The sequence below is a fragment of the Podarcis cretensis genome (assembly GCF_951804945.1).
Source record: "Podarcis cretensis genome assembly, chromosome: 9".
Taxonomy (NCBI): domain Eukaryota; kingdom Metazoa; phylum Chordata; class Lepidosauria; order Squamata; family Lacertidae; genus Podarcis; species Podarcis cretensis.
The window spans coordinates 12567798-12595624 of NC_137178.1; the positions used below are offsets into that span (position 1 = coordinate 12567798).

The following is a 27827-nucleotide window of genomic DNA, read 5'->3' on the forward strand; positions in this document are numbered from 1 at the left end:
AACAAACTGGTTTTACATGTAAATCTTGGGCCGATTAACCATTAGTGGTGAAACTGTATACAGTGGACCCTCCAAATATGAACTGAATTCATTCCAGGGGTCTGTTTGCACCCCAAAAATTATGTAAACAGAGGAGCGCTTCTGTGCACGCACACAGCGCGATCAAGCACTTCTGCGCATGCGCGTGGTGAAACCTGGAAGTATACACTTCCGGGTTTGCCGTGGCTGTAACCTGAAGATTCCGTATCCAGAGGGATATGTAAGTAGAGGTACGGCGGTATTTTATTGAGTTTCAGAAACCAATTCATTGCCTATATTGTATATTTCTTTTGTTTCTATCCACTTAATGTAGCTTGCCAACTCTCTGCACGCAACCTATTTCATTTCCAGGCCCATAAAAAAGGTAAAGGTACCCCTGCCCGTACTGGCCAGTCTTGCCAGACTCTAGGGTTGTGCGCTCATCTCACTCTATAGGCCGGGAGCCAGCGCTGTCCGCAGACACTTCCGGGTCACGTGGCCAGTGTGACAAGCTGCATCTGGCGAGCCAGCGCAGCTCACGGAACGCCGTTTACCTTCCCGCTGGTAAGCGGTCCCTATTTATCTACTTGCACCCGGGGGTGCTTTCGAACTGCTAGGTTGGCAGGTGCTGGGACCAAATGAAGGGAGCGCACCCCGCCGCGGGGATTCGAACCGCCAACCATGCGATCGGCAAGTCCTAGCCGCTGAGGTTTTACCCACAGCGCCACCCGCGTCCCTTCCAGGCCCATAACATTCACTAAATGTTCACTGAGTGGTGGCAGAAGTAACAAAAAGGAATACAGCCCTAAAGCGAGATGAGCGCCGCAACCCCCGAGTCGGCCACGACTGGACCTAATGGACAGGGGTCTCTTTACCTTTACTAATTGTAATAGTAACTGTAGCACAAGTAGTAGCCACAGTATAGATAACTGCAGTAATAAAATATAAATAAAATATGAATAAACTGTCTGCGGACAAACTGTCTGCGGACAAATGCGGGCTCCCTCAGCCAGTAAAGTGAGATGAGTGTCGCAACCCCAGAGTTGTTCGCAACTGGACTGGACTGGACTGGACTGTCAAGGGTCCTTTACCTTTTTACATATTGACTGCAAGTGAGTATTATAACCAGCACCAGCACCTGAAAGAAGCCAAGATACTTCCTGGATGTGGAAGGGATGGGCTTGCTCAGCTCTTGTAATATGTGGATCGTATCAGACACATCTCTCCACCAGCAAATGCCCACTTCCATCTGCTGTGATTCTATATTTTTGCAGGGTGGGGACTGGCAAATTAAACCAGATGGATGGTAGTTACAGCTGGGGAGATCTTTCTTAACCCATCCACACCCTTCCAATTTTAAGGCCTACAGAAATAATGCAAATAAGCTTTGAACTTTCGGGAAAAGGCCTGTATAAATGCTAAGTACTAGCAAATAATATAAATGACAGCACTGTTTCCTTTTGTTAGACCCTATTGTTGTGAAGCAAAATGACTATCAAGTTGTCTAACTGGTACCATTTCATTAGCAAATAATATCGTAACAGTAGTTGTTTGATATACCTCATTTAAGCCATTATTTGCCCGTCCTTTTGAACTATACATCTTTTTTTTTTCTTTCCACTCAACAGGCAACCGTGGAACTTGCTGTTCCAAATACTTGCAAAGCAGCATGGCAATTATTTAAATTAATAATTATAATTTAAATAATTGCCATTATTTCTACATAATAAACTAGGAAGGGCGGGACTCTAAAACAAGGAATGCTGCGCATGAGATTGCTAAATGCTGCAGTCATTAAGAACAAGGATTAAAATAGTATTGGGGTTTAACTCTTCAAGGAATGAAGCCAGATTCCTCATTAAGACAGTGATTGATAGATCCAGAGGCATAAGAGCTGAACCAGTACTTTAAACAGAGGAGGCAAAAGCAACAGAGACCCTCGAACACATTCTGCATATAACAGCCCTCTAGATCAGTGTTTCCCAAGCTTGGGTCTCCAGCTGTTTTTGGACTACAACTCCCATCATCCCTAGCTGGCAGGACCAATGGTCAGAGATGATGGGAACTGTAGTCCAAAAACAGCCGGAGACCCAAGCTTGGGAAACACTGCTCTAGATGCCACTGTCACCCAGCTGTCATTCCACCAACCAAAGCAGTTGTTATGCTACCGGACAGCTAGCCTCTGAAGCACTGTTCAGCGCAATGAGTACTAAGCCCACCCCAAAAAGAGTCTAAATGCCCGGGCACACTCCCTCCCTCAAGGCTAGGTGGGTGTTTTTGCTCCTTTATGTTATTTTTTCTGGCTACAGAGAACACAACTAGAAGGTTCAACTTTTCCTCATGGAGGGATTCGTGGGGTTTGTGATAAGAATTTATTTGTTTGTTTGGTGTGTGTGTGTTTTTTTGTATGTGTGTGTGTGTGTGTGTGTGTGTGTGTGAGAGAGAGAGAGAGAGAGAGAGAGAGAGAGTGTACAAACAGCTGCAGGGCAGCCAAAGTCCTGATTCAAGCAATTCCTGAGTGGGTGGTGCAGCATCAGGGATGCAATATTTGCATCAAGCACACTACAGTGGTACCTTGGGTTACATACGCTTCAGGTTACATACACTGCAGGTTACAGACTCCGCTAACCCAGAAATAGTACCTCGGGTTAAGAACTTTGCTTCAGGATGAGAACAGAAATCGTGTTCCGGCGGCACGGCGGCACCCCATTAGCTAAAGTGGTGCCTCAGGTTAAGAACAGATTCAGGTTAAGAACAGACCTCTGGAACGAATTAAGTACTTAACCCGAGGTACCACTGTATACTGCTTTGTTTCCTTCAAATTATTTTTGAGTGCCTGCACGTGTGCATGCACACATGTGCGAAGAAGGGATGCATTTCCTAAATCAATAAATCGAAGCCATGGGACTCCCATGGAAAAGAATACAACAGCCCCTGGAGAGAGAGGAGAGCAGGCTGAGGGCTGATCAAACAAAGGCAAGCAGAGTATCTCACCCCATCTCCCTGAGGCTGGATGTAAATAAAGGTGAGAGATAGGCAGCATCTCTCTTTGAATCAAGCCCCCGGCATGCCCTACTTCTCGTTTTTTTGAGGGGGGAAAGACCCATCTCAGCACCTTGTCAGTTGCAACTGTGGACACAGCACAATGCCACAGGAAGGGCTGAGCTGACCCATCAACGCCAGCCCTGTGATCTCAGCAGGGTGGACAGTCGGGAGAGCAGATCTGGCATGACAGTTAAATGTGCTCTCCTCGCCTTCTGATGACATGCTTGACAAACAACCTTCATGTTTCAGCATTCAGATATTGTCAAGGGTTGGAGCTGCATGCCGCTGCAATTTTCAGCTGGCCTAGGCTCAATTTAGGCACTAGAAGTCATACTTCCGAGGGTGTCCCAGAAGCCAGCTTGGGAATGAGAGCCCTCCGGCTGCACGCCGAGTCTAACTGGGTCATACAATAAGTTGCCCCATACTGAATCAAACCACTGGTCCGTTTAACTCAGTACTGTCTTCCCGAGACCAGGGAAAAGAGTCGGCAGAAGAAGACTGGAAGAAGTTTAAAGACTATTTGCGGAAATATTGTAAAATTAATGAATGTTAAAATGATGTTAGACAGAAATTAAGTGGTTTCCAGCTGTAATGCTTAAGAGATATGAAAAATAAGGTTTAGAAATAAGTAAAAACTAATGGAGAGGATTTGCTGAACTAACAATTTGAATTGGAATATAAGAAAGGGAGGTATGAGGAGGCCTGGAAAATAAGTTAAAAGAAAATAAGTAAACGGAAATTCTATGTGTTTTTAGTTGTTTTTATTTTTGTATTTTTGTTGTTTTTTCTTTTTCTTTTATATTGTATCATTTCTGAAAACTTTAATAAATATTTTATAAAAAAATAATAATAACTCAGTACTGTCTACACCAGTGGTTCCCAAACGTTTTTGGGCCACCACCCTCTTGGCTCCATAAACCCACTACCCTGCCTTGTACAATGCATGATTCAGAACAGCATGACCCACTAAGGAAGACAATAACACAATAAAACTCAAAAAGGGTAACGATTAATTGCACATCTATTCAAAGTCCAGTTAAAACTATCTGGCTTAATTAATTCAACAAAATTGATTCGTCAGGGTGGGAGGCAGCAGCGGGTCAGCAGTAACTCGCAAGGTATATGTGGGTTTAACTCTTTATTCGAAGAAACAAAACAGCTCATGCCTAGTGAGAACAGCAACTCTTCCCGTAAGCCTTGCCCCAATGAGGGAGTTGTGAGGACTGAAGGCCTCTACCTCCCCACAGCTCTCAAAGTCTCCTCCTTCCTAAGCAACCTGAGATTTCTCCGCCTTGTCTGTCTTTGCTCTGCCTTCTTCACACCTCTTCTGGTTCTGGGAGACTGAGGGGAGTTGGTTGCAGCAGGAGGGGGAGACTCCCAGGCTTCTTCAGCAGCCTGCCTGACCTCTGCCTCTTGGCTCCCCTCCCCTCCTCTCCAGCCTCCACTTCTGTCTCTGAGTCTGGACTGCTCTCTGCCAAAGCCTCTTCCTGCTCACTAAACCCTGTTGCCTCTTCAGCTTCCAATGCCTCCTCCTCCCAGTCTGCTCCCTCTGATCACTCATTGTTGCTGCCCTACCACCACTCCCCTGGCTCTGAGTCTTCTTCCCTTGGGGGGTTCCCCAGCTGATGCCTCCCACCTACTCTGCACCCAACTAGACTATGGCACCAATGGTACCATTTGATCCAGTGATACCAGCTTTTCAAAGTCTGATAGTCATTTACATGTGAAGTGCCTCCTGCTGTCACCTTGCCTCTTAGCACTACTCCAAATAATCCCACCCCCACCCCCCCGGGAGTGGTCCTGCCCACTTTGGAGGGACCGCCTCTCCTGGTATGTCCCACGGAGGAACTTACGATCTTCAAACAAAAACATCTTGGAGGTCCCAGGCCACAGAGAGGTTAGGCTGGCCTCAACCAGAGCCACGGCTTTTTTGGCTGTGGCTCCAATCCGGTGGAAGGCTCTGCCACAAGAGACTAGGGCCCTGCGGGACTTGATATCTTTCCGCAGGGCCTGTAAGACAGAGCTGTTCCACCAAGCCTTTGGCCAGGGCACAGCCTGACTCCCTCCTTTGACAATCTTCACAGAACTCTAGCCCAATGGTTGCCATCAATTTGATTTGAATTAATTTTAGAATGAAATGTTTTTAGAATGTTGTATTATTTTATTATTGTTAGCTGCCCGGCTTCGGCTGGGGAGGGCGGGATATAAATAAAAAATTATTATTATTATTATTATTATTATTATTATTATTATTATTCAGGCAGAAGGCCTTCACCAGCCCTACCTGAAAAATGTTAGGAACTGAACCTTCTCCATGCAAATTATATTCTCTACCACTGGGCTATGGCCATTCCTGGATGAGGTGACTAGAGGCTGTTGGAGGGATTGCAGGCCTTAACAGCATTAAACAGCTGCCCTTTGTCCTTGCTCTTTGCCCTTCCTACAGGTGACCATGTGCCCTTCTGCACATCTGCCCATGGCTTCCATGCTTGACCTTACACTTCCTGCCCTCTGCCACCCCAAGACTTTGAATCGAAAATTCTCAGAACAGCTGAATCTCCTGGAAGCAGATTTTAATTTCCTCCATGTCTTCCTAGCAGGGAAGGGGGAACCTGTGTGCCCCTACAGATGTCATGCGACCACAACTACCATGACCCCTGCTGGCTGGGAGTGATGGGAGTTGGAGTCCAACCGCATTTAAAGAGCTGCAGGTTTCTCTCCCCTCGAGTTGCCTTGAGTTTTCAGGGAGATAAGTAGCCTGAAATATGCAAGTGGTTATCACATCCTCTGACTCGTTTCAGTTGGGATAACTCACAAAAGTGGAAATATGCCAGCCTGGGTGATTGGCACAGTCCCACACGAGGCCCCACACGAGGGGCTGCCTACTTCTGAGACAAGCTCTAGATTAGGCACCCCAACCTTCAGCCCTCCAGATGGACTACAATTCCCATCATCCCTGACCACTGGTCCTGCTAGCTAGGGATCATGGGAGTTGTAGGCCAAAACATCTGGAGGGCTGCAGGTTGGGGATGCCTGCTCTGGATCATTTATCAGTGGCTTAGTGGGCAAACATGTGAACATCTACGCCATGAAAAGCTAGCCCAAGCTTGGGTCTGTTTTGGAGACTACAGTTCCCATCATCCCTGACCACTGGTCCTGATAGCTAGGGATGATGGGAGTTGTAGTCCAAAAACAGCTGGAGACCCAAGATTGGGAAACCCTGAGCTAGCCTTTAAACCCCTGATTTCTGCAAGTCAAGGTCCTGCTAAAAGCACGAGAGGCCAGGTCATTCTACCTGGACAGCCGACACCTCTATCAACACACATAGAGCTTTAACCATCAGTTGTGTACAGGTCATTCCAATGAGCTGGAATTTCTGCTACAGATTTCATTTCCTCTATAGCTATTAAAAGATGTTTTTCATTGGGGGAGGAAGAGGGAGGTGATTATATCCATAAATTCTTGTCAGGTTTCTCTCCCTCCCTGCCCCCACCCCCTTCTAAATGAAGACATGGCAGCTTTCAATAATGAAGAAAACATATTTTGATAGCTATTTTTTTATGGTGTGCTGATAGTTTTAAATATACAGCGTAGCATATGTTTAACACAGAGCATATGGGGAAAAGGGAAAAGCAGGTTTTGATTCCCAGGCAAAATATGATTCATGCCTTAGCTGCCACTGTGCAAACACTGTCAGTGTAATAGATTAGGCAGCTATTAGCCATGGAAGTTAAGTGGAACCTCCATGGCCAGCGGAGTATATCTTGGAATACCAGGAACCAGTGAGATGCTGCCTCCTGCTGTTGTTTTTAGGCTTCCTAAATGTACTTGGTTGGTGACGGGTGAGAGAACGGATGCTGAACCAGATGGGCTTTGGGGCTCATCCAGCAGCTCCCTATGTTTCAAGGACACGACTTCCCCCCAAGATTTCTGCGGTCTGTAGCTCTGTGAAGGCTCAGTTCTTTGGAGGAATTTGTGGGCTTTAAATACAAGGAAGATCACAGAACTGAAATTGGGCCTCTTGGGCTTTCAAGTCCAACCTTCTGCTAGATGCAGGAAATCAAGGAGTTAGAGCAATCTGCCCTTTGCATAAAAATATAGACACCTGCCTTATACAGAGACAGACTAACTCAGGCTACATTCACGTGCCCGTTTATCCCAGTATACCTGAAGGAGATTCTCCATCCCCATTGTTCAACCCAGACACTGAGGTCCAGCTCCAAGGACCTTCTGGCGGTTCCCTCACTGTGAAAAGTGAGCTTACAGGGAACCAGGCAGAGGGCCTTCTCGGTGGTGGTGCCCGCCCTGTGGAACGCCCTCCCATCAGATGTCAAGGAAATAAACAACTATCTGACTTTTAGAAGACATCTGAAGGCAGCCCTTTATAGGGAAGTTTTTAATATTTGATGTTTTATTGTGTTTTTAATATTCTGTTGGGAGCTGCCCAGAGTGGCTGGGGAAACCCAGCCAGATGGGCAGGGTATAAATATATTATTATTATTATTATTATTATTATTATTACTTCCCCGATGTGTCCGTAACAGATAATTCTCACATTATGATTGAGTTTCCACATGATGTAAAAGAAGCTTCCAGAAAACTACAGTGGTACCTTGGCTCTTGAACAGCCTAGTTCCCGAACCCACACAAACCGTCACAAACCCAGAAGTGAGCGTTCCGGTTCTCAATTTTTTGGGGGGGAGTCGAACGTGTCCTGAGTCCTGAGCTTCTGTTTTTAAAGAGATCGTGCTGATTGGGCCAGTAAGGAGAAGCATCCTGGCACTGCTCTACAGCCCAGCCACTTTGACGTGTGTGTGTGAGAGAGAGACAGAGAGACAGAGACACACACACACACACAGAGAGAGAGAGAGAGAGAGAGAGAGAGATCTTGAGTTCTTGAAAGATCACACTGATTGGGGCGGTGGGAAGAAGCATTTTAGGGGTAGTTTTTCAACAGCCTGGAACGGATTAATCTATTTTGCATTACTTTCTATGGGAGAGCGTGCCTTGGTTTTGGAACGTCTTGGTTTTGGAACAGACTTCTGGAATGGATTAAGTTTGAGAACCAAGGTACCACTGTAATGGAACATAGTGCATGTTCAGCTCTCATTTGCAGCCCCATTAACCTGAAAAAAATCACGGGAACAGAGCGCCATTTAATTTTTCACTGCTGCTTCCATGGGGAAATCATGGGTGGGTATGGAGGGACACAGAAGGACACATGTGAAGGGAGGGGGAGAAGTGAAGTCATCCAATAACGTTCATCATTGTGTCACATCACACCCATTGCAGTGAATAAAATAACATGCCAGTATATCAGTCAAAAAGCCACCAGTCCATAACACAATAGGTCCTGCAGCGCGAAAGGAATGTTAGGAAAAGGGACAGAAGCACTAGCATTATAATCCGGGAAATTGTAGCAATATTCCCAAAGGCTGAAGGAATCCTCAGTACCATCTACTGACTGGCGGTGCCTCTCCAAGCTCTGAGAAAGGATGTATTTCCCAGTCCTACTGGGAGATGCTGGGGATTGAACCTGCGATCTTTGGCATGCAGCGCAGATGCTCTGCCACTGAGCCAGAACCCATTCCTGAAGACCTCCAGTGAAATTGGGCTGCTCAAAGTTGGGCTGTTTGTTTTAAAATGACCCGAGAATCTATTGTCTTTGTGGTGAAGCAAACACCTCAGTCAGGGGCACATTCTGCCTTCCGGTATGCCGCGAACGATTCCAAGTGGTGGCGGTGACATGTGGCAATGAGAATTGCACCCTCGGAAGCATCACCACAGGCTCGAGAAAACCAGGAGAGGGGAGAGAGGATTCCAGTGGCTGTGTGAACCCCAGACAGCTTTGCAGATTAGCGACAGAACATCAAAAATAAGCTTCACGGGAATCAAAGCTACGGAGAGCAGATTCTCTGACAAGGAGCAAATGCCAGCAAGGTGTCCTGCGGAGCAAAGTGCTGGTTACTGCAGCATGAGAAATGCTTGCAAACACAGATGCAAGCACGTGAAGAGTGAAGAGCAGATGTCACTCACAGGGACAGAGATGGAAAGGTCTAGGGATCAGGCACGCTGTACAAATCACAAGCTATTTTTCTCTCTGATGCAAGGTCGCCAGGTCAGAGCAGTGGGAATGGTGTGCACAGTGATGGGTTCATTATTGCAACTTTGACAGAATTACCAGAGAACGCCTTGCCTTGCCAGAAGACATACTTGTGCAGTTGTCTTTATTTCAGAAGGAAAACAAAGAGGCAGGGCCTGCCTTGAAAACATAAGAAGAGGCCTGAATGCAGCCAATGGCCCATCTAGTCTATCATCCTTCATGGCCTAGGACTCTCATACCTACGGAACCGTCTCTCCCGGTATGCCCCACGGAGAGCCTCAAGGTCCATAAATAGCAACACCCAAGCGGTCCCAGGCACTAAGGAAGTCAGATTAGCCTCAACCAGAGCCAGGGCCTTCTCAACACTGGCTCCAGCCTGGTGGAACGCTCTGCCTGATGAGACCAGGGCCCTGCAGGATCTGATTTCTTTCTGCAGGGCCTGTAAGACAGAGTTGTTCCGCCTGGCCTTTGGCTTGGAGCCAATTTTATTCCCTACCCCTCTTTCTTTTTTCTTTTCCTTTCTCCTCCTGCGATGAGGCTACATTTTGAATATTTTAATGTTTCAATATTTTAATGTTGTATTTTAATTTTGTTTTTAAGTTGCATTCATTCAACTTGTTTTTATTATTGCTTGTTAGCTACCCTGAGCCCGGCCTGGGCTGGGGAAGGCAGGGTATAAATAAAATATTATTATTATTATTATTATTATTATTATTATTATTATTATTATTATTATTATCCTCTTCTTCCAGAGGCCTGCGGAAACCCTACAAGCTGAACATGAACACAACCACACTCTGCCCATATGCAATTCCCAGCAACTGGTATTCAGAGACATAATGACTCCGAGAAAGGAAACAGAAATAGCCTTGTCAAATCCTGGAGCCATCAGAGGAAGCTTAAGGATGGACACTTATTGTGGCATTGAGGAACCAGTTCAGAGCTGACAGCTTTATAGGACTATGTAGATGCCTATTGGCTCCTTTGCACCACCTGATCCTAGGGGAGTGGGTAGCTGAAATACTACCCTCTGGCCAGTGAAGGCACTGTAGCACAGCACAGAGTAAAATATCAGCTTCTTCCTCTGCCAAACTATTGTGGTGGCCCAGAGAAAGTGCATGGGTCTACTGCTGGAGTCCCTAATTTGGGAATCTTACAAAACATGCACACAGCTGCTTATGAACTTGAAGTTTGGGGTCAAAACATTTGAAGAAAATGCATTGAAAAAATGTGTACAGTGGTACCTCGGGTTACAGACGCTTCAGGTTACAGACACTTCAGGGTACAGACTCTGCTAATCCAGAAATAGTACCTTGGGTTAAGAACTTTGCTTCAGGATGAGAACAGAAATCGTGCAGCGGCAGCAGCTGGAGGCCCCATTAGCTAAAGTGGTACCTCAGGTTAAGAACAGTTTCAGGTTAAGCACGGACCTCCAAAACGAATTAAGTTCTTAAGTCGAGGTACTACTGTCTTTCCAGAGAAAGCATTTTAGAAATGCATTTTAAAATATCTATTTACATGCAAATTTTGTTACAGATTTTTAAAAACTAAAAGTTGAAGATGAGACTGTGGGCACGGGGCAGAATGGACTTAGTTATTTATAGTAATATTTTTTTATTAAGGTTTTCCCTTAATGCAGTAAAATTAGGGCTACGAAACATAAAAACAGAAGAAGAAAGGGGCAGCAGAAAGAAAGTCAGAGAGAGAGCAAGAGAAAAGAAAGAAAAGAAAAGAAAATAGACATTAGCAAAAAATACAAAAGAAGAACTTCCGATTTCCCATCTGCCGTTTACATAAAAGAAGAAAGAGGAAGAATGGGTTTAGGACTGAAAGCATCGAAAGGTGGTGGAGACCGAAAAGAGACCAATTCATTTTCGGTTCCTACTGCAACTGCTTACATTGCCAAAGAGGCAATTCTGAACCAAATCAAAGCTTGCCTCTTTGGCACATATTCAGAGCAACAGAGAAAAGTTGAGCTCTTCAGCCTATTACTCTCTTACTTTCACTATAGTCTTGGAGACCGCAAGAAGCTACCAGAGGCACACAGGGCTTTAACTCTTTGCCAGCGTTATCCCTTCAAGAAAACATGCAAGGAGTGAGAGTGCGAGGCTTGCAGGCGCCCTTTGCATCCCATTAAAAAATAAACAGCTTGGGATCTACTGAGCATTCAGGCGCATGATGGCAAAGCCCAACTGAAGGTGGGACACCAGATGCAGATGTTTTGCACTCAACAGCGGCATGCTCTCTCCCTGAGATCCATTAAGTGCTAACAGTCAGCCAGCAATTTTTTATTTTTATTTAAGGGCTCCAAGTACTCTAGGCATTCTCTCCCCCCCAACCCTTTATTCGACATGCACTTCCAGATAAATGCCAGTCATTTGGCCCAGGCTGAGTCACAGAAGGTGCAAGAGGCACAGATGGTACTAATGCATAAATGTAATCTAGCAAAAAAGATGCCAGCGCCAACTCAGAAAAGGTTCCAAATAGCTGCGGTGCATTTGCAGGAACATGTAACGTGACTGGCAAGGTGAGCGTCGTCGAGGTTGCCATGAGCTTACTCTTCCCCAATCAACCATCCAGGTTCTAATACAGTGGTGCCCCGCAAGACAAACGCCTCGCAAGACGGAAAACCCGCTAGACGAAAGGGTTTTCCGTTTTGGAGGCGCTTCGCAAAACGAATTTCCCTATGGGCTTGCTTCGCAAGACGAAAATGTCTTGCGAGTTCCTGCGGGTTTTTTCCCTCCCCCCCTTTTTCTAAGCTGCTAAGCCGCTTATCAGCTGATCCGCTAAGCCGATAAGCCGCTAAAAGCCTCTAAAAGCCGCTAATAGCGCTAATCCGCTAAGCCGTCAATGGGCTTGCTTCGCAAGACGAAAAAACTGCTAGACGAAGAGAATCGCGGAACGAATTAATTTCGTCTTGCAAGGCACCACTGTACCATATTCTCCAGGCATATGTAGGTAGAAGAGGAGCAAATAGAAACTGTATGATGCTGATCTCTCACAAGGATTATGAAGGAAGAAAGGCTTTTTTACTCTGGATCCGGGAGACATTCGAATCAGCGAACGTTTAAAGGCAAATATACCTAATCTGCACTTTCAAAAACAATCTGCAAGCCAAAGCGAAAGACATCCTCTGAAATTTGCACGTCTCTGAATTTTGCAATGCCCTTCTCCAGTCAAGTAACTTATACAAAAACGTGTGCCTTCGTATGTTATAAGGTAAAGTGAGCAGAAGGATGCATACGTTAAAGAAAGTAACACATTTTTTTTTAAAAAAATAGCATTATAATGGGGAACGTTGCTTAACAAAAATGTGCATATCAGGAGAAACTGCACAATGCAAGTGTATACGGGGGGGAGGGATAGGCGTGAAACTGCTGATTCGTTTTTACAAAACTGTTTTTAAAATCAAAATCGCAAAGTGATGTAGAAACATGAAGAACTGAAGTTAAGATTGGAAATATGAGAGAAACCAAAAACTGTTATCACCCATTCCTGTGTGTTATACTCTCATTTCCTCCAAACCTGCCTGAGGAGAAACTTCTATGGGCAGACCCAGGTGTTAAAAAGAAATAGGCACCCCATGTCAAGTTCCCACTGCAGCAGGTGGCTCAATTTAGCCAACCTGGTGCCCTCCACATGTTCCAGTTCCAGCAAGCATACAGGGGAGCTGAAGTCCAACATTTGCAGCACCCAGGTTGGTGAAGGCCGCTCTAGATGTGAGGTAGGAAATACTCAGAGCAGTAATAGCAGACAAGAGGAGAGGATCTGCAAATTGTGGGTGGACTTAACCATTAGCATGCTGAGAAGTCCAATCAAATCATTGATTTCCAAGGGTGCCTAGGACTATAGCTTAAACAGATGGCTACTTGTATTGAGGCACTTGATAGGTAGGTTCCAAAGACTCGCAGCACAATCCTACACATTTGCTCAGAAGGAAGGTTCACCTTCGGTGGGGCTTCCACCCAAATACGGAAAGCACACAGCTTTGCAGTCTAGCATAGCAGCCATAAAGGTGAAGGGGCCCCTGACCATTAGGTCCAGTCAGGGCCGACTCTGGGGTTGCGGCGCTCGTCTCGCTTTATTGGCCGAGGGAGACAGCATACAGTTTCCGGGTCATGTGGCCAGCATGACTAAGCCGCTTCTGGCGAACCAGAGCAGCGCACTGAAACGCCGTTTACCTTCCCACCGGAGGGGTACCTATTTATCTACTTGCACTCTGACATGCTTTTGAATTGCTAGGTTGGCAGGAGCTGGGACAGAGCAATAGCAGCCATAGTTAATTACTAATTTCTGCAACCCAACCCACTGTGGAGTGGCAGGTTTCGGAGGTCGCTGTCTGATGGCTGCAAGTGGCTGCAAAATGCCCCGATGAGCTGGGTTTATCCATGTGAGCAAAACATCCAGATGGCATCACTGTGGCATGGGAGCCGGTCACAGGGAAGATGTTCCCTGCGTTTCATTCACAAGGGGCAACACCTTGCCCCCAAACCTTTAGCTCATTTTGGAATTGGTTAACTGTTGCACTCCCTTAAAGTCAGAAATAGGTTCAGTTGATTTCCGAGCCCAATTCCAAATTCACAAGCCCCATTGCACACTTGATAATGTGAAAAACGAGTGAACTACAGGCGTGGTTTGTTGTTTTTTTTCTTCAACTCAGATTGCAACCTGGGCTAGAGAAAAACTCTGAGTTCCTAATCCTCACCTCTGATTGCAAGTGAGTATCACAAGCCAAAAAGTGGGACAGTGGAAAGCCATCTAAACCAAGCTTTGTTGTTTTCAAGCAATACAAAATGCTCTTCCCTGTAATATTTATAAAACACTCCTAGTGTTCTAGGTGTGATGGTGCAATTCACAGCATATAAGCAGATGGGGTAAATCCCAGGAAAAGGAAGGCAAAATTTATTCTTAAAAAGTTTATTTCTGCTGCTGCTCCCCTTACTGGTTGTGATTTTTATGACGGATTATTTTGTAACATTTCATTTTAGTGTATTCTTATGATTTTGTTTTAATGTGCATGTATTCTCTGCACTGGGACCTTTGCCTGAAGGGCGGATTACAAAAAGCCCTAGAGTAGAAAAAACCCCACAAGTTGCCAAGTTTTCAATTCTTAAAAAAAGGAACCTATGCTGCCAATTCTCGTAGTAGACCAGTATAAAGTAAGCAGCACATAAGTGGCACACAAAACACTACCAAGCCATTGTACGTTCTAAATCTTATATTAATAATCCAAAAATTGAGAGAGCTATGTACAAGATCTACTACAGAAGCCACAAACAGAAAACCCAGAAATCCCTAGAGTAGAAAGAAAAAAACCAAGTTGCCAAGTTTTCAATTCTGGCAATGTTTTGGCAACATCCATAAAATGGAAGCCGCTTTAAGATCGCGAAGAGTGTAAAACTAGAGCAGCGAGCCAAACTAAAGCGAAGCCTGCAGTCCTTACTTAGCTCCTCTCTGGAGTCCAGGTACAGGGAAATGGTCTCACATCAGTGCCTGATGCATCCTGCCATATGTGCTGCAATACCTAAGCACAGGGGGAATGAGTTAAAGGACAGGAGCATCAGCCTTAATTGGAGTAAGCTGTCAGGACAGGGACGGACTCACTTGCTTGAAAGCCTGCCATTTGGACATTAAAACAGCCACGTGCCAGGAAGCCCCTGCCCTCCCCAAAGGGCAGCACAGATTAAACTCAAATGATGAGGTTAATGTAGAAAGAAATGTTTTTGATGATGCTTGCAAGAGACAAGCTGTTTAGAAAGGCTCTCCCCCCACCCAGCTGTTTTATTTGCTGTTTTGCAGCTTCCTGCGCGGACGGTGTGCAGAATTCTCAGCCCCCTTGAGGGTCCTGCTGGGGCAGTAAAGTGGGGACTTGTACAAAACAGCAGATATTCTGGTTTCAGCCAACGGATCTTTCATTCTTCCACCAACACCGCCATGGAGTAAACAAGTATTTTCACAACAGAAAGGCACTGCTTTTGCCTTTAAGGAAGGGAGGCTGCCTTTGAAGGAGTGGAGATAGGAATAGAGGTGGGACAGAAATATGGATCTCAAGAGATGCATTATCGAAATGGGGCAAGATTCACAACCCCGGAAATTCTTATTCAGCTCAAATTAATATCCAAGCAAGGCAAAGACTGAGGTTAGCTAACAAAGTAAACTAATCCAATGTGTTTCAATAGGGACAAACATATGGTTCTGTACTTAGGAAGAACCAGATGCACAAATATAAGAAGGGGGACACCTGGCTTTCTAGCAGTACATGTGAAAAGGATCTAGGGGTCTAAGCAGATCACAAGTTTAACGTGAGTCAACAGTGTGATGCAGCAGCAAAAAAACACTGTTGTTATTCTAGGCTGCATCAACAGAAGTATTGTGTCCTGGTCAAGAGAAGTAACAGCATTGCTCTATTCTGTTTTGGTTAGACCACACCTAGAATACTGTGTCCGGTTCTGTGCACCACAATTTAAGGAGGTTGTTGACAAGCTGAAACATGTGCAGAGGAGGGCAACCAAGATGATCAAGAGTCTGGAAACCAAGCCTTATGAGGAACAGTTGAAGGAGCCGGATATGTTTAACCTGGGAAAGAGGAGACTGAATGGAGATACGATAGCCATCTTCAAGTATCTAAAGTGCTGTCACATGGAAGATGGAGCAAGCTTGTTTTCTGGAGGGTATGACTCAAACCAATGGATTCAAGTTACAAGAAACGAGATTGCAACTGAACACCAGGAAGAACTTTCTGACAGTAAGAGCTATTCAACAATTGAACAGACTCCCTCAGAAGATAGTGGACTCTCCTTCCTTGGAGGTTTTTAAGCAGAGCTTGGATGTCATTGATGTTTTAGTTGAGATTCCTTCATTGCAGGCTTTGGTATGGATGAGCCTTGCAGTGCCTTCCAACTCTATAATTTTACGATTCTATGGTTCCTGCTCTCTACAGCCTTTGCTTGCTGAACGGATGAAGAGGCCCCTCCCCCCACTTCTTCCCAATTCCTGTCACACTGTTACCGTTGGTTTCCCAGCATTCCTTTCACCTCACATGCAGCCATGGCAGTGTACCAGGAGTCAAATACCTCCCATCCCTTTCTATATATACTGTCGCTATCAGAATGGCAAGAAAGTCAAGATGTTCGGGATGTGGTGTATGGTTGTTGTTGTTGTTGCTGCTGTTGTTACCCTGCCCATCTGGCTGGGTTTCCCCAGCCACTCTGGGTGGCTTACAACATATCTAAAAGCATAATAAAAACATCAATCTAAGTAGAATCTAGGGACGCAGGTGGCGCTGTGGGTTAAAGCCTCAGCGCCTAGGGCTTGCCGATCGAAAGGTCGGTGGTTCGAATCCCTGCGGCGGGGTGCGCTCCCGCTGCTCGGTCCCAGCGCCTGCCAACCTAGCAGTTCGAAAGCACCTCCGGGTGCAAGTAGATAAATAGGGACCGCTTACCAGCGGGAAGGTAAACGGCGTTTCCGTGTGCGGCTCTGGCTCTGGCTCTGGCCAGAGCAGCGATGTCAGGCTGGCCACGTGACCCGGAAGTGTCTCCGGACAGCGCTGGCCCCTGGCCTCTTAAGTGAGATGGGCGCACAACCCCAGAGTCTGTCAAGACTGGCCCGTATGGGCAGGGGTACCTTTACCTTTACCTTTAAGTAGAATCTAAGAGGGTTAGACAAAAACATATGGATGGTAAGGCTATGTCCTGCCTTCATAGATGGACAGTTGCTGGGAATCACAAGTGGCAAGAATGCTGTTGCACTCGGGTCTTGTTTGCGGGCTTCCCACAGGAATCCGGTTGACCACTGTGAGACAACATGGGCCACTGCTCTGATATATCAGGCTCTCTGTCTGTTCTTAATCTTCTCTGGACTCAAGAAACAGAAATTTTGTTTCTCCAAGTGCTGTTGGGGGCCACCCAAGACAGACAGGTCATAGCCGAGAGTTTAGACTAAATGGGATCCACCTGGAGAAGGAAGTGGCAAACCACTCCAGTATTTTGCCAAGAAAACTCCATGGACATAAAAAAGAGAGGAGAAGCTTTGAGAAGAAAATGAGAGTTTCCAAGGCATGCTGTGGTTCACAGGGTCATAAGGAGTCGAACACAACTAAACAACAACAACCTATACCATAAATTTCAAGTGTTGGGTGAAATGGACTTGGAATCACAGAACTGTAGAGTTGGAAGGGACCAATTACAGGGGTAATCTCGTCCAGGAATCTTTTGCTCAACGTGGGGCTCAAAACCTATGACCCTGAGATGAAGAATCTCTTGCCCTACCGTCTGATCTATTTCTGTCATGGCTCCCACCTTGAAGAAGCTTTGGGGATTGGAGATCTCCAGACCTGATGTGGTATGGTGACTATAAAGCATGAGAACTGAAGTCCCCCGACTTCCTCGCTGCCATAAACTCACTAGGTAAGTGTAAAGGTTACTGTTTCAGCCTTACGTTTGCATTATGGGGAATGGGCTATCAAGGGGGACCCCCAACAAAATTTTGTGCTTTTGAACACATACAAGAAGACCCCCAAAAGGGGGGGGCAAACACAAGCGCTCTGTTGGGGTCAAAACGGGCTGTGCAAAGCAAATGGGAAGCCACTAGGCATTTATTGCACAAGGAAAGCTTGAACGGAAAGGAGGATGTTTGATAGATTTAGCACCATTCAGGAATAATTACTCCTACTGCAGTCATTAAAAAAAGAGATGATTAAATCACATGAACATTAAAATAATGCTGGAGTATAAGAAAAAGTTCAGATTTTAAACAATACTGCAACGTGAGGCTCTTCCAAAGAAATAATGAAGTCCCTTGATGAGACTAAGTATTCCACAAAGTTGCCATTCTTTTTGCTCACTCAGTCCGGTGACAAATTTAATACTATTTCCCTCCCCCCCTCGGTTGTTTAGGAGATTTAGAACCATTTCCACTCTTTTTGAACGTCATGAAGACAGGAGAATAAAAGGGGCTTGAAATGCCAGCTCTTGTGACTTTGCCGAGCGTAGATAAGACTTTTTAACCACGACGATGGGATCCATTTGCAATTTAATTTCAATAGGCTGCTAAGCTCTTAAATACATTAAGCATATTGAGTGCTCTGGAAAAAGCCCACCCCCCAAGCCCGGCCTTTCAATTTTGCTGCTTTCAAGAACAGAGTCGTCCCGTCTCCCCCGACTTCGAAGCCTCCAGGGCAAAGATTCACGCAGTGGAGCGTGACCACATGGTATTTCAGTTCCTACAGAGAACGGATCCCTTTCTTACTTACATCATTTTCCTTTCCTTTTAAAAATCTAATTTAAGGTCATACTAGATATGGTGGTTGCCGGGTAGTATGATATGATATACAGTGGTACCTCAGGTTACATACGCTTCAGGTTACATACGCTTCAGGTTACAGACTCCGCTAACCCAGAAATAGTACCTCGGGTTAAGAACTTTTTTCAGGATGAGAACAGAAATTGTGCAGCAGCGGGAGGCCCCACATATTGCTCTGCTTTCCTTTGGACCACATCTTTGAGGCTGAGCGGGGGGTGGTCCTGTCATCTGGGCAGCCCAAGACCTTCATACACACTAACCAGGCTTGCGCCTCGGGGAGGGGGCTTTGGTGCTGTGAATGCACTCACCCCTGGAGGTGCACTCCATTGTCTCTCAAAACAGATGAATGCCAACAACATACCGTATTTTTCTGTGTACAGTGGTAACTTAATTCGTTCTGGAGGTCTGTTCTTAACCTGAAGCACTCGTTCTTAACCTGGAGGTCTGTTCTTAACCTAATGCGGCCTCCCACTTCCGCCACGAGATTTCTGTTCTCATCCTGAAGCAAAGTTTTTAACCTGATGTACTATTTCTGGGTTAGCGGAGTCTGTAACCTGAAGCATCTGTAACCCGAGGTACCACTGTATAAGACTAGTTCCCCCCCCCCTAATAATTACAGTGGCACCTCGGGTTACAGACGCTTCAGGTTACAGACTCTGCTAACCCAGAAATAGTACCTCAGGTTAAGAACTTTGCTTCAGGATCAAAAATTAGGGTCCCCAAAAATCTTATACATGGGGGTGTCTTGTAGACAGAAAATACGTTACATATATACCACTGTATCATAAAAGTTTATCACAGCGGTTTACAACAATATGGAAATATAAAATACGAAGGCAAAATTGTAAAAGTTTTTGAGTCCACCAGAACGCTTGATCAGGCTGGATGTGGAAGGGCCGTAATTCAATGGCAAAGCATCTGCCTTGCATGCAGAAGGCCCCGGGTTCAAATCCTGATATCTCCAGGTAGTGTTGGAGGACAGAGCTGTTGCCAGTTGGTATCGACAATACTGAGGTAGATGGACTCAGTGCAAAGTATCTTTCTAGGTGGCAGGTAGCAGTTACAGGACTACTGCTGGTTTGGAAGTGAACACCAATATAGGCTCCCCAGCTCTTCTGTCCTGCAGCTGCACCAGGAGAACTGCAGACTGTTGAGAAGGCTGAATCAGTTAGCCACACCCTGGAAAGCAACTGCAGGGACTCTGCCACAGCTGTAGCTGCTTCAGGGGCTAAACCTTTTGTCACGGCTAAAATGGCCGCTGTTTCTTTAATGCTTAAAAAAGCTGGGTCAGCATGAGTCAGCGGCCTGAACTGGGTTGTATATATAGAGTGAGAAATGTTGGTTGGTTAGTTAGTGAAAGCTGGTAGTGTTGATGTGTATAGTTGGTCAGTCGCTTTTGCACAAAGACTTTTAAGAATAAAAGCAGAAAGCACTCTGCAAGAATATTCTTGTGGACTCTTTTATGCCAACAAGGGTCTGAGGACCAGGCTGAGGAGACAAAGGGAGGTCAGAACCCTTTCCTTTTGCTTTTTACAAACACTGACACCTATTGGGTGGGCACTTGCTTGTGGGTGGCAGCTGTGTTTGTGGTTGGCACACAACTGCAACTCCTGAATGCCAAAAGTGTGATTCATGGTGCGCCAGGGTTGTTGCTATTTTCTACTTTTAGTGATTTATTGTTCTTTCGTAATTGTATTCACTGTAGTTTTATCATATTTCCTTTTTGTATTAATCTGTTTGCCGCTTTGGGAGAAATATGGTTTAGTGCTTGGCCTTCAAGCCATTGACACACAACGCTTACTTATGACAAGTTCACATCCTGATACTCAAAAGTAACCAAGAGGCATCGATGTCAGCTGGACATTGAGCTGGACACGGAGATTTATATTCCTAGTGATTTCTTGCCTGAGTTGCACTTTGTAAAATACAGAACTAAGATCTTCCCTGCTGGAAGAAATGATTTAAACAAATGGCGGGTGAAGAAAACTGAAGTACACCTGGGTTAACTGCTCATGGCTACAACGCAAAGCAAAAAAGAAAAAAGAAAGCAATGCACCAGATAATTAAGCATCAGAGGAAGGAAACTTGTTCTTTAATACTCTAGCGTGTTAATGCTTTTTCCACCTGCAGGAACAATCACAGGATGTGCAACCCACTATCAAGTAATTTTGATTTCCACTCTGATACTGTGATTGCTTCTCATGAACTCTACATGCATCAATGAAAAGCCTTCTTCTCCTTCACACAGCACAGAAGAGATGTAGCCCATGGGTCGGCAAACTAAGGCCCACGGGCCGGATCAGGCCCAATTGCCTTCTAGATCCGGCTAGTGGATGGTCTGGGAATCCAGGCAGCCAGCATAATGGGCAAGAGATGGTTTTTGTGATTCAGCCAGGCTTGGGGGTCAAAAGTGAGGCGGTCAGCTGCTCAAGAAAGCCCCTTCTCCGTTCATCACTTGTGCACAGCAATATTTTCTTCCAGGTTGGGGAGTGGGGAAGAGGGAAGGGGAGCCACAGTTCAGATTTCCTGACTCAGCGTGGCCAACAGATTTTCCATTCACCCACGCAAGTCCACACGCTCTCCAGGGCTGACAGGAATGGCGCATTTACCTCAGCCCCCACCCCGCCTTACGAGAGAAATAATAACTGTCAACACATAAAACACAAAGGAAGCAGCGTGGGTGTATGAGGGAACACCCCCCCAAAAAAAAACATTTGGGCAACGTTGGGGTTGGTCCCAATAAGGGTTTTTGCCAAAAATGTGGGTCATAATCATGGCAACATATAGTCTGGCCCCCCACATGTTTTGAGGGACAGTGGACCAGCCCCCTGCTGAAAACATTTGCTGACCCCTGATGTAGCCTAATGAGAACAGGCTTATTGCACTCAGCATATGCAGAAATAATCCAAAGTCCTTGACGTACTTATGATAACAGAGGATACAAGAGCGGCCTACAACGAAATGTTGTGGTGTTGAGTGCTTCTTTTAGCCAACCTTCGTATCTTCCAGGACAACCTTTCCTGTCACTGTTGCCCAGTCACAAGCAGTGAGCTGGTGAGATTTCTGCACCTACTGAGAACACACTCCATTCTCATTGAGCTGTTTTCTTTGTGGTGGCAAGGGGTGGGGAAAATTTCTCCCCTTGTGCTTTCTTCTAGAGTTTTTTATACACTTCTGTAGTTCTTGGGGCACCCACCCGAATCCACGCCTCGCTCCCTCTTGTGCACTGTTATTTTTTTTTAAAAAAAAATAATTTTTATTAACTGGCCAATCACATCAAATTAAATCACATCATATAAATTCCGAATTACAAAGCCAAATTTTTAAATTTTGTTGGGGGAACCCATACTTCAAGATCCAAAGGGGAATTCAGATCATCTTCTTATTACTGTGTCAATGTCCAAATCAGTCCCAATCAGTCCAAACAAAGTTCATAATTCTATCCAGTCTTATCTTGGTGTTGCCACATCATATCTTGTTCGTATAATTTCTCTTTTTCCTTTACGATCTCTTCTGTTAGTCTCCTTAAGCCGATAGCAAGTGTAATAATCCTGTGTGGATTTCCCGTTCCTTCACTAAGTCCAGATGGTTTCCATATATCTCCTTCGTAGATAACATCACTTTATCCATCGTAAATTTTGGCATTTGTCGCTCTTAAGTCCCACCGAGGAGTTGATTCACGATATGTAAACAACTCTATTTCTCTCTTTCTCCTCCCAGACCCAAGAGCTCCCACAATGCCTCACAAAATGGCGAACGGCATTTTTTCCTGACTGCGTCACTCCAAAACTCTTAGCTTTCCAGCTTCATCTTGAAACATTGCTTTGGATCGAAAGTTTATCTCCACACAGCCTTAAATCCACAGCTTAAGTCCTTAATTTCTGACTCATTAGGGGAGGGGGATTCTTGTTAAATCACATAAAAAGGTAGAGGCAGGTTTTTCCCCCCTCCCCCCTCAGTCATTACCGTATCTTGACGTTCTTCTCGTATTTTATTGTTGTCTTGTTATCAGAGATCTCTTCTGTCAGCAGTATTTACTCCCCTTTTTCCTTGATGTATGTGCAATTAATCATGTCCAAATTATTTCTTTTAAAGATCATTGCAACCAGCGGCGCAAATCGGGGACGGCGTCGAGGAGTGCCGAAAATCCCACAGGAGGGCTTTGTGCCTAGTGCCCCCACCCCCACAAATTCGGGGGTGGTATAGGGCACAGCAGGCAAGGGCCGCCCCCCCCCGTCCCCCCCATAATCCTGGGGGGGTTAAGGAGGCTAATTACCCCCATCATAGCCTCCAAATTACCTCGTGTGGGTCGGAGAGATGTTATTGTCAGCCATCTTCCGATGCGCCACCTAGTGGCCCCCCTCTCTTGTGCACTGTTAAGGTATCATTCTGGTGACATAAGAATCTTACTTTCCCTACTAGTTCATTCGTCTGTAACAAAACATTTCTAACAAATAGCCCTTTACAGCAGAATGGGGTGGGTGGATGGGTGTTTGTGAAGGTGTACTGGGTGCTTTCATGATGTCATAAACAACGGCATGAGCTTTGGGGTGTGATTAGTTCAATCCCATTTTCAGCACAATTAACTGCTTAATTGTATGCCTATATGTAAACGGAAGCGCACATGCTAAGTTATTTTAAAGGATGCATTTTAAAGCTCTCTTGCTGTGTAAAGGTTTGTTTCAAATTATCCAGTTAACTAAGGAAAAACTTATATGCTTCTTTACTGAAATTAAGTTGTTTTGCAGGCTTCAGCATTTTTTAAAAAAGAAATAGAAAACATGGCTGGAACAACTGTGATCAGGTGTGGAGAACCCTTTGATCTCCAGAAGTTGCTGAGCCACAACTCTCATCAGCCACAGAAAGCACAATCACTACTGAACATCATGAGGTTTCATTCTGACTTAAACATGCTTGGGATTAAAACTCAGACCTTCCAGTTTAACCAGAATGTGGATTACTAACTGATTTGGTTTAACTTTGGAAATGCAACTAGAAAGAACTGTGGCATTGTTGGTGGCACAGTCACCTCTTAATTCAGACTCACTTAACATAGATATTGATGGGTCTCCCTAAGGTAACATGGTTTTCCCGGTAGTGATGTATGAAAGTGAGAGTTGGACCATAAAGAAGGCTGATCGCCCAATAATTGATGCTTTTGAATTATGGTGCTGGAGGAGACTCTTGAGAGTCCCATGGACTGCAAGAAGATCAAACGCATCCATTCTTAAGGAAATTAGCCCTGAGTGCTCACTGGAAGGACAGATTGTGAAGCTGAGGCTCCAATACTTTGGCCACCTCATGAGAAGAGAAGACTCCCTGGAAAAGACCCTGATGTTGGGAAAGATGGAGGGCACAAGGAGAAGGGGACGACAGAGGACGAGATGGCTGGACAGTGTTCTCGAAGCTACAAGCATGAGTTTGACTGAACTGCGGGAGGCAGTGGAAGACAAGAGTGCCTGGCGTGCTCTGGTCCACGGGGTCATGAAGAGTTGGGCATGACTAAACAACTAAACAACAATAACATCCCTAAGGTAACACGAGTTGGCGCACTTTTGGCCATGGCCAGATTCCCACCCAACACAGCCATGTGAATGGAAAGGCAGTGTATATTTCAAATAAGCAAATCAAAAAATCTCCAGGTCCCCAAACAGCAAAAGATGATTCCAGGCTGAGAAAAACGGCAGTGTGAAAATGTCTGCTATTTTCCTTCAGCCAAACAGTTCATAACCTACAGCATCCAATCATCCTTTGCAGCGTATGATGTCAAAAACACTTACTGCACAAGCAGAGATCTGTGTTTCTTTTGCCACAGACAATAAATCTTTAGTGTCTTCTCCTGATACGCATCACTCCACTTGATGTCAAGAGGCACCAAACGTCTCTCTCTTCCTCTTTCCAACAAGGTCACTTTCTACGGGCTATGCAACTTTGCCAGACTATATAGGCATCTTTGATAATTAATATATGCTGGTAACTTCATCCCAAACCATCTTTTAAGTGCTTTGAATGGCTTCATTTATCTATAGCAGTCTTCATTAATCTGGTGCCCTCCAGATTTTTTGGACTACAACTCCCATCAGCCCCAGTGAGCATGTTCTGACTTCGACTGATGGGGACTGTAGTCCAGAAAAACCCAGAGAGTACGAGGCTGAAGAAGGCTGATGTACAAGAGCCACCGTGACACTCATGACCAGAGAACTGGGCCCGTCTTTCTAGGGACATTTATCTCCAAAAGAGGCATGCTCACCTCTTATTTGTTTTAACTGTAATTGGGATATGTTCTTTATACTGAAAGAACTGAAACTGAAACTGACACATACATGGAGTCCTTAATTGGGTCCCACCTTGGTGGGTATCAGAGATAAAATTGGACATCAAAGAGCAGGTTTCTTAGTCTTGCTGGGCCTAGAACATTTCATGTTTCATAGCTTACAACCAACGCCTTGCAGTGTGCTGGAAACAGATATTTGCACCTGCCAAAACTAAGATCATGGCCACTGGTCCCATCACCTCCTGGCAAATAGAAGGGGAAGAAATGGAGGCAGTGAGAGATTTTACTTTCTTGGGCTCCATGATCACTGCAGATGGTGACAGCAGTCATAAAATTAAAAGACGCCTACTTCTTGGGAGAAAAGCAATGACAAACCTAGACAGCATCTTAAAAAGAAGAGACATCACCTTGCCAACAAAGGTCTGTATAGTTAAAGCTATGGTTTTCCCAGTAGTGATGTATGCAAGTGAGAGCTGGACCATAACGAAGGCTGATCACCGAAGAATTGATGCTTTTGAATTATGGTGCTGGAGGAGACTCTTAAGAGTCCCATGGATTGCAAGAAGATGAAACCGATCCATTCTGAAGGAAATCAGCCCTGAGTGCTTACTGGAAGGACAGATCCTGAAGCTGAGGCTCCAATACTTTGGCCACCTCATGAGAAGAGAAGACTCCTTGGAAAAGACCCTGATGTTGGGAAAGATGGAGGGCACAAGGAGAAGGGGACGACAGAGGATGAGATGGTTGGACAGTGTTCTCGAAGCTACCAGCATGAGTTTGACCGAACTGAGGGATGCAGTGGAAGACAAGAGTGCCTGGCGTGCTCTGGTCCACGGGGTCACGAAGAGTCAGACATGACTAAACCACTAAACAACAACAACAACAACCTAGGTCAAACTTTCAAGCTAGACACAGGCAAGGCATAATCTCTAGGCTTTCATTCCTTATCTGGAAGAAAAAAATTGTACCCTACAACAGTGTATTGATTTTCTTAAAAAAAACCCAATGCTTTGTACATGACAAAACAGAAGGAGTAAAAACTTCCTACTATGAGAAACAGCCAAGTGGAAATTCCTATCGGCCCAAACCAGGTTTGCTTAGTGCTGGAAGGGAGGACGGAAAAGCGAAGTTAACCGATATTGCTTTAGCTACAATCTCATGTCACTTATGTGTCCGGGCCGACTAAGAGGAGAATGTCCGTTAAATGGAGGATGACAGGTAGTAATTATTTGAAAGCAATAGATCGTACGTGAAACAAGGACGGCTGGGATGAGGTGTCAAGAGCAGGCCATTATCGCTGACAAGGCTGGAGTCAGCCGTAACAGCTGTCTCTCTCCCCCAGGTGAGCTGACCCTGGCTTGCCGTAATCCCAGCTCCACTGAGGCCGAACCGGGCAGAGCTCAGAGCTCAGTCCCAGGAAGAAAGACATTGCATGGTTATTAATTGCCATTTGGACAATGCAAAACCCTTCGTTCGTTGCAAATCTTCTCTGGGATGCTGGACTTCCCTTTACAGCGCATATGCTTGCCTGTTACAGCATGTCTCCGGCTACCAGCTGCTTCACTATTTAAGGCATTATGGGATGCCCTCACTTTTCCACCAGCCCTTGCCCCGACCCCAGATCGTAACGGGCCAGTAGGACCGTTTCTTTACAAGAGAGAAGGGTATCGCGCAGCCGGCAATTGGGACTGTCCAATTCATGGGGGATAAGACCATCAATGGCTACTAGCCGCAATAATAATGTTTGTCTGTTTGTTGCAGCTGCTGCCCAGCAAGGACTGGGGTATTTTGGGGGAAGTTTAGTTGGGAGTTTTTGCTGTTGTTACCGATATTAACTTTTTGTATCTTTATTTTTATGTGGAAATTGTTCAGCTTGGTTATGTAGTTTTTAATGTTTTGTTTATTTTTATGACTATTTTGCTGTGTTTGTAATTATGTAAATTTTGATGATGATGATGATGATATGGCTATGTTGCACCTCCATGATTAGGTGGTTGTGGTCCAATATCTGCACTGCTCTTCTTCTGCTAGGCCATTCAAAGCTGAGTCTTCCCCAATGCCTCCCTACTCACAAGTAGACTCTGCTTCCTAAGGAGGCTCATGGTGAGAAAGCCTCTTACACCAATGTAAATCTGACATGCATTTTTACAGGAAATTTTATTTTATAACAGTATACATTTTTCAGACTGCTAAAGTTTGGAAAAGCTTTGTTTTTAACATCCAATTTTATTGGTAATTTTATTGTACAGTGGTACCTCGGGTTACATATGCTTCAGGTTACATACACTTCAGGTACAGACTCCGCTAACCCAGAAATAGTGCTTCAGGATGAGAACAGAAATCGCGCAGCAGCGGCACACCAGCAGCGGGAGGCCCCATTAGCTAAAGTGGTGCTTCAGGTTAAGAACAGTTTCCGGTTAAGAACGGAACTCCAGAACGAATTAAGTACTTAACCCGAGGTACCACTGTACAGTGTTATATTTTACATAGAGGTTGGGACAATTAAGCAGTGTATTTATTTACTGTAACCTGACTTGGGACTTCATGACGAAGGGTAAGTAAGAAATAATAATAATAAAATGGATATGGTTACAATCTCTGCATTTTCATGGTAATTTTTTTACTGCAGGAACCGTGAACCACACATACACAAATGACAGCCAAAAATGGCTTTCGCAGTCTCAAAACTACAAAGCCCATAATGCAGTGTGGTTCAAGTATGTTTTGTTTTTTAAGTGCGTCTGCTCAGACATCTGGGATCTTTAAAACCCCATATGAACTGAGAATACTGAAGGACAGGCAACGTACAATAAATTGCCAGAATTGAAAATCAGGCAGATTTCCAACATAATTTGCTGGTGGGTGCTGAGAAAATGGAAGTAATTTGCTTTTGGGGTTTCCACATGCCTTTTTGTAAGCTTCATTACCACTATCCTTCTTCTCATCAACATTTAGCCACAAAAAACATAATGGGGGGAAATGTACATTTATAACACATCTCATGTGTCCCAAGATGCCTCAATATCATCATGCTTTCTCTGTGTCTTTTTTTTTTTAAAAAAAAAAATCTAAATATACCTGTCAGGG

The 27827-nt window shown here is 45.0% G+C and overlaps 1 protein-coding gene across 1 annotated transcript in view; it reads right to left on the reverse strand.

The window, feature by feature from the left end:
* Window positions 1-27827, reverse strand: part of ANTXR2 (ANTXR cell adhesion molecule 2) — a 157314-nt gene that overhangs the window by 14906 nt on the left and 114581 nt on the right. The window lies entirely within an intron of this gene.